Raw genomic sequence first — 6988 nt, 5'->3', positions numbered from 1 at the left:
ATTATTATTATTATTATTATTATTATTATTATTATTATTATTATTATATGTCAATATGTTACAACAATATTCATGAGAAATTTACGAGAACGTTCTGATTTTTTATTTTAGATTTTCGAAACCTGAAGAAAACTTGAATTTTTTAATCATTTATGCATTTTTAAAAAGCGGAGTAATATTATTATAAATTATCTATTAAAAATTGGAAATTTTTTAGTAGCGAATATTTGGAGGGGCCTGTTATTAGTTCACTGAACTTTTTTAACGGCTTTTATTAGCGAGGACGGACGTTGCACTTCTCTCTCCCGCTTTCCCCGGCTATCGACGCCCGGTTCGTCAGTGCCTCGTCGAGCGAATCCGCATGTTTGCATGAGAAGCCGGTGTTTACATCGCCGACAGACGCACTTACGTAAACGCCATTAACCGGTCGGCCGGTGATTACGATTTCGCGCGCGGGACCGAAGGAATAAGACGCGCGGCGCGGCGCGGCGCGCGCGACGGGTTTTCTTCATTGGCGCCAGCGGAACGATGAGAGGCCGACATATAATTGCGCCTGCCAATCGATTTTTCGTGTGCAACAATGCGATTTCAGGCCTCGTCGGACTTCGTAACGCGCCATTGGCAATTCGCCTATTTGCAATAGCGCCTGTGTACTCTTCTCCCCGGTCATTGTGCAAATCCTAAGGATTTACCAAGGAAATACTAAGGCACGGTAACGCGCCGGGGAAAGTACGCGAACGGGGTTTCGTTCGATCTAATAAGGGTAAAGGAAATAAATCTAAAACATTGAAATATTGGCATTATTTTAATCTCGATATTTATATACATCTTTTATAAATTATCCTGATGGTATTTATTCGATAGTATGTTTACGTAATGAATCACAATTAGGCTTCGTCTTCAACGATTCACGATTCTCCACGCGGAAAGAACGGTTTTGCTGAAGTATCTAAAAACTTAGCTAGATGCTGATCTAAAAATAATTTTGTTGCACCATCAAAATAATTATGTAGAACACTCAAAATTATTGCTAAAATGTCAAAATTTTTTACAGCATTATATCATCATATACTTCAGCAATCTACTATAATTATTTTGATGGTGCAACAAAATTATTTTCAAATCTGTATCTAGTTAAATTTTTATACTTTATCAGCAAAACCGTTTTTTCCGTGCATCATTATTTTAATACTTTGAATTTAGTTTCGCGCAAGAATTGATTTTGTCGGCTCTTTTCTGTTTCGTTACGAATATTATCAACGAGAGAACGCATCTAGATTTACGCGTAACGATAGCGCCGCGCCGGTTTAATCCGCGCGAGTATTCGACGTTCAAAGCAGCGAGGGGAACGAGATAAGTGATAATTTCGCTAATTTTCGCGGATGAACGCGGATGGTGACGCGCGCGGATGAATGAGACCAGAGCGCGGAAACGCAACCGAGTAAAAGCGAGGCCGATCTCCGGAGATTTCAATTCGTGCGAGCGAGCCTCGTTCTTCTCCCCCCCCCCCCCCGCTTATCCTCCCTGTCGTCTCCCGCTTCCTCTCTCGCTTTCAACGCTCATCATTCTAAGCCAGCCTTTCAATTTATGCAAATCATACTCGCTTCTAGCGGCGCGGCAATGACGAAATTACGAAGGAAGAACTCGCGGAGCAGCCTGAATAAAATAACTGAATATTCACGGATTTGTTAAAAAAAAAAAAAAAATAAACCAGTAATTCAAAGATGAAAGAACAAAAACTTCGAAAGGACATAAAGGCAAATGTTTTAAAGTTCAAAAATAACAAAATTCTAAAGCAAGCAAAAAATGAACATAAATCGTTAAATGTCTGCATGCATGTATTAAATAATTCCTAAAAAATGTATTTTGTATATAAAAGCGATTTCTGGTTCCATATTACATTTATTGTTAGAGCGACGTTACAAGCAGACAGACACTTCAAGTTGCAAATTACACGAAGGTCCGAATAATTCAGCGGCATTATTCGAATGGAGTTAAAATTGCGTCGTGTTGCTTTGGACTTGGTTTCGCCGGTATAATTCTTTTCTCATTTAGACGGGAGTGACCCGCAATCGAGAACGAAGGTTAATATGTACCTGCCACGACCAGAGCGCATTCCCCTCCACGAGAAGGACAAAAATAAATTATTGTTCCGGCTCGCGTTCCCGCTTCGGGGGTGCCGGCGTTCCCCTTTGTTCCAGCTAGCCCCCCCTCGGGGCCTAACCGGCTTTCCACGGCGGCGCGCATCTACTCTCCTCCCGTCCTCGCGTACTCCGCAACGGCGTACCTAATATAATATTCCAGGCAATTACAGTGTTTGCGGATCAAACAGAGGGACTCGTTTCATCCCCCGTCTGCGAGGCGATGCCCACCCTTCCTACGGGGACTGGTATCCCCTCTCGCGCCCCCCTCCTTTCGCCGTCGCGACGGCGGCGGTGGTGGCGGCGCGGCGGCTTGAGAATCGCGCGGGTGGCGGCCGCCGGATATATGGGGAACGATTTTCTGTCTGGTACCTTTTTTAATGGGCACGGGAACGTTGACTGGCACACCGCGAGATTATTCTCTCGCCGGGGAGAGTTTTCACTTTAAAACCTACGGATCTCTGAATTTCCACCTTTTAAAGACTTTACATCTGTCATTCTTCTGACTTTACGGTCTTCCGTACTTTCCACTGAAGCGATTAAATTTATGAACTTATCAATCCTTATAACTTTAGTTCTTGCGGCCCTCGGAGCAGAGTAGCAAGGGACATTATGTTATTCAGTGACGATGACATCATCCAATAAATTGATAGAAGAAACTTATAAAATACCATAACTTTTCACTGCTTCCACTTAAATGCCTAACTTTATGTAAATTCGAGCTATCGACCTTTTACTTAATGTAAAAGGTCGTGGAATATTATATGTAGATTAATTAATTTAAAAAGAGAGAGATAAGACTAATTTGAAGAAGATGCTATTTTTAAGATCACAATTATCTTAAAAGAATAGGCGGGAAAAGACTTTCGTAAGACTAAGGCTGCGGTCCACTTAACACTACAAATGCTTCGAAACACTTTTCTTCTCCTTTCCTTCATAAAGAAAAAAGAAGAAAAAGAAGAAAGCTTCAAAGCATTTGTAGCTTCAAATGGACTACAGCCTAAATCATTTTACTGAACTGAGAAGCGCGTTTTAAGAGACGAGTATGAGTAGTCAAACAGGAAAGTGAGATGACGATTCCGAGAGAGAGAGGGAGAGGAAGGACACAGAGGAGAAGATTAACGGCCTTTTAAAGAAAGGGAAAGTGATGAGAGGCACGTTCCCGTTGGAAAGAGGATGAAGTTTAATGTCTCGCTCGCCATTCTCACGCATAATCGTGTACCAGCCTCGCTGTTTTTTTCTTTCCGCCTCGGATACTCGGGTGCCCTCTTCTCCTTTCGTATGCATGGTAAGAACTCGCGGACTCGCGTTCCAGTTTTTAATCGCGCGCGCCTTTGCGGAAACGCGACCTGGACGAACGAGACCGGCGGACCTATTGCGCGATTTATATTCCTCTGTTGCGCCCACACTTGGCTCCGTCCGTCCGCTTGCGCGAGTCTTACCTCACTTCGGGTTCCCATAAGTGTTCCTCGTGTATGTCAGGTGCACGTCGTCTCTTGCGCATGTAGCTAGACACCCGATCGTCGCTGTTATATCTTCGGGTGACTATAGGAACGTCCGTTATCGTCATGGCGCCGATTATTCGCGAAAGGATGGAAGGAATCGTCCTCTCTTTACGTTAGATTAATTTACGCGTTTACTGAAATATTGCAACTTTTGCTTTAAATAACTTTCGCTTTTATATATCTCTGTTTTAAAATTAATAAAAACCCAATTTTCCAAAATAAAAATAACGCTTCATGCTGGATCAATTTAACTTTTACCGAAACATCGAGATCTTTTTCTTTGAATAAATTTTGCTTTTATGTACTTATTTTAGGATCTATAGAAACGTGATTCTCCAACATGAAAATAAGTAGACACAACTCTCTTTTTAAGAGGTTTTCCTTCCCACGTTTTTTTCACGCGGTTTTTCTAAAATTTTTGTAATCTCTTGTGTATATGTATATACATTTATTTTAATTTCTAATAATTAATTAATAATAAGTTTTCAATCGGACACATATCCGTCCATATCATCATGTTGAAAAAGCGAGTAATATTCTAGACAGACTATACAATCAAATAAGTCATAAAATAAAATTTTGTTTGGTTATTTACATACTTATATGTATCTTTTTATTTAAAGTTAATCAGCAGGCTCTGAAGTAAAACATAATCTTTCTCCATTTTTGCAACACATATTACAAGGTTTTTTTTATCACGTAGTTGGTCTACATTCGAGCACTTTTTACACGGTAGATGCATACCGAGTGAAAAAACCATGAAAAAAAAAACTTTCCTGAATAGCACCATTTTTTTTACGCGTTTTTCCAAATCACGCGATTTCTTCTTCACGTAGAACGTATCTACTGCGTAAAAAGAGAGTTGGGTGTACTTGATACGAGACACTATCGCGTCTCTTCGCGTGACTTTCCGTGTAACATATTAAGAGCAACTAAAACTATTGCGTCAATTTGATATTCATGCGTTTGTCATTTCCAGATTGTGGCCGCGTCCGTCGAAATGTCACGTCTAATAATAAATCGTCTCTAACAGAGATTCAGCGTATGCGACGTTCCTTCGGGCGGTCCTTAAATCTCCTTGATCTTCCGTTTTGCGGCCTCGCCGTTCTTCTTCCCGGCGGCAGGTGCCTGCCGTCGCGTGTCGCAAACCTGGTGCGGCGCACTGCGAGCAAAGCAAACACTTTGCGACACGGTCGGATTTTACGAGCACGTGCATCGATCCTCCGGCGCCGAGACCGGTACGTGCTTGCAAGCTGTCCGTTTCGCGAGGACCTCCCGATGCTAAACGACGCGCTTCGCCCGCGCTCGCGCAAATCGCAACGAAGGTCCTCCCCAACCCGCAACGGAGTTACGCAACTCATTTTTAACTATTAAGCCGGTTCTACAATACTTTGCAAACGATAGCAACTGCTAGTTGAAAAGTGTTATTTCCATGTCGCGCTTGTCAATTGCGGTTGTCAAAAGAGAGTTGGCGAACTTTTAACTTTTTTGGCGACAGTAACTGTGGCAATCGGCAATCAAAATTAACACTTTTCAACTAGCAACTTGCCATCATTTGTGACTTATTGTAGAACCGGCTTTAAACAGCAGCCGACAGCTCAGCCGCGTCTAACGGGCAATCCGCCTCTAACGAGCTGAATCACGGAGATTAAACGTTCTTCATGCGCCATGATGATGTATAACTTTCGTTGCGCGTTCGCACGGCAGAGAAATATAAATTTCGCTCGACCCCGCTAACAAAGTTGAATCTGCGAGAACCGACGGCCTCGGAAACTTGTATTAGAAAATATCATTCGTTTTATTCCTCGTATACAGAACGCATCCCGTGTCATTTTCTATCTAGTGACACTTATTGTTAGCGTCGATCGCGTTATCTTCTCAGCAAACACACTGTGATTGAACGCTCCTTCTCCTTCAACCTCGTCTTACGTAAAAAGATTTATTATAAATTTTCTGGCAAACTTTGTTCTCGAAAATCCCATTTTTAAGCTCGAAGATGAAAAATTCGCTCGCCACGGACCGCGTTTTCTTTCTCTCTTCTAAATGTGCCAACGTGTCGCCCCCTCGGCAGGGGAGAGGTATTATGAACCGAGGAACACTTACAGAGAGACGCCGCTTGCACAATACGTGGCCGTTATGCCGCGCACGCGGTTGCTGAAATCCGGTAGGATTTTATTTCCTGCGACTCTTTTGTCTCTCTAACGAGATTTTGCGAGAGATTTGGCGCGCCCGGCCGCTCCCCGTCGCCGCGTCGGCCCAGGAGCTGGTGAATTCGATCGTACGGAACCGAATTACACGGGCCGTTCGCTTGATATTCCGCTCGTCGACTCTTCCTCATCGGATACTTTCTTTCTCCTCCCCGCGGGCCGCAAGTCGCAACCACCTCGCGCGCGCGCGTTCTCTCCTCCTCTTCCTTCTTTTCCTCGTTCGCCGCCGAACTCCGCGACCTGGAACGTGCCGCGTCCCGTACGCACGTACACGCATTTTCGTAATTACGAACAAGCGCGTCCGGGAGACGCGAGTCTCTCTTTATGCCGCCGCGGAATTTCTACCTGGTAGACGCGTACGTTACCCGAGAAGGGATTCTCCGTGTCTGCAGCTTGATATTGTATTTGAATATTCTGACATCTCTCTGTGCGCATCCATATTTCCATATCTCTCTTACATCTCCTCTTTCGCATCTCTGCATATATCAAATAGATCATCAATACGATATAATAATTTCAATACCTATATCTACATAATATAATCATTTCCATATTTCTGCGAAATCATATTAAAATGTATGTTTTCAGATGGAGATCGATGTGCGAACATTTCAAAATTAAATTTCTATGATTCGAAAATTTTGAATCTAGATGGATCGAATACGAATCATGTACATTGTCAATTTTATAAAATCATATTTCCCGTTAATAAGCAAATACGATCATGTTAATAGGTGCATTCAGTATTATAACCGCTCACTGAGCAGCTAAGCAGCAGTCAAAAAGTTCTTTTCTAATTTTTGACATGTACTGAAACCCTATCAAATTATAAGTAAAAGTTTGAATATGCGTAAAAAAAGCTATTGTATTGATATCTAATAAAATAAACTATATCTATTATTATACTTTAATTTCTAAGTATGTAATTAAATAATGTTATTGGATATTATAACAGTATTTTAATAATTTATCTATGATTTTTCGCCTAATTGTTTTAGTTTTACTGCGGCATTAAATAAAGTATATTTTATTAATTTCATATTAAATATTAAAATGTGTTTTTTTGCTTTAAAAGGAATTTATATTATATTTATAATCAAGATTATTTTTCTACATTAAAATATTATCTTATTGT

The 6988-nt window shown here is 41.5% G+C and overlaps 1 long non-coding RNA gene across 1 annotated transcript in view; it reads right to left on the bottom strand.

The window, feature by feature from the left end:
* The window catches only part of LOC112461243, an 18884-nt gene extending 12234 nt beyond the window's left edge, over nucleotides 1-6650 (bottom strand). The window contains exons 1-2 of the long non-coding RNA XR_003041528.1: nucleotides 4678-6650; nucleotides 3584-3780 (exon numbers count right to left, since the gene is read on the bottom strand). This is a non-coding gene — a long non-coding RNA (uncharacterized LOC112461243). The remainder of the gene's footprint in view (nucleotides 1-3583; nucleotides 3781-4677) is intronic.
* Nucleotides 6651-6988: the final 338 nt, after the last annotated feature.

The sequence above is a fragment of the Temnothorax curvispinosus genome, unplaced genomic scaffold (genome assembly GCF_003070985.1).
Source record: "Temnothorax curvispinosus isolate PA1 unplaced genomic scaffold, ASM307098v1 QBEX01011198.1, whole genome shotgun sequence".
Classification (NCBI taxonomy): Eukaryota; Metazoa; Arthropoda; class Insecta; order Hymenoptera; family Formicidae; genus Temnothorax; species Temnothorax curvispinosus.
This window is presented reverse-complemented; position numbering and strand designations above follow the sequence as displayed.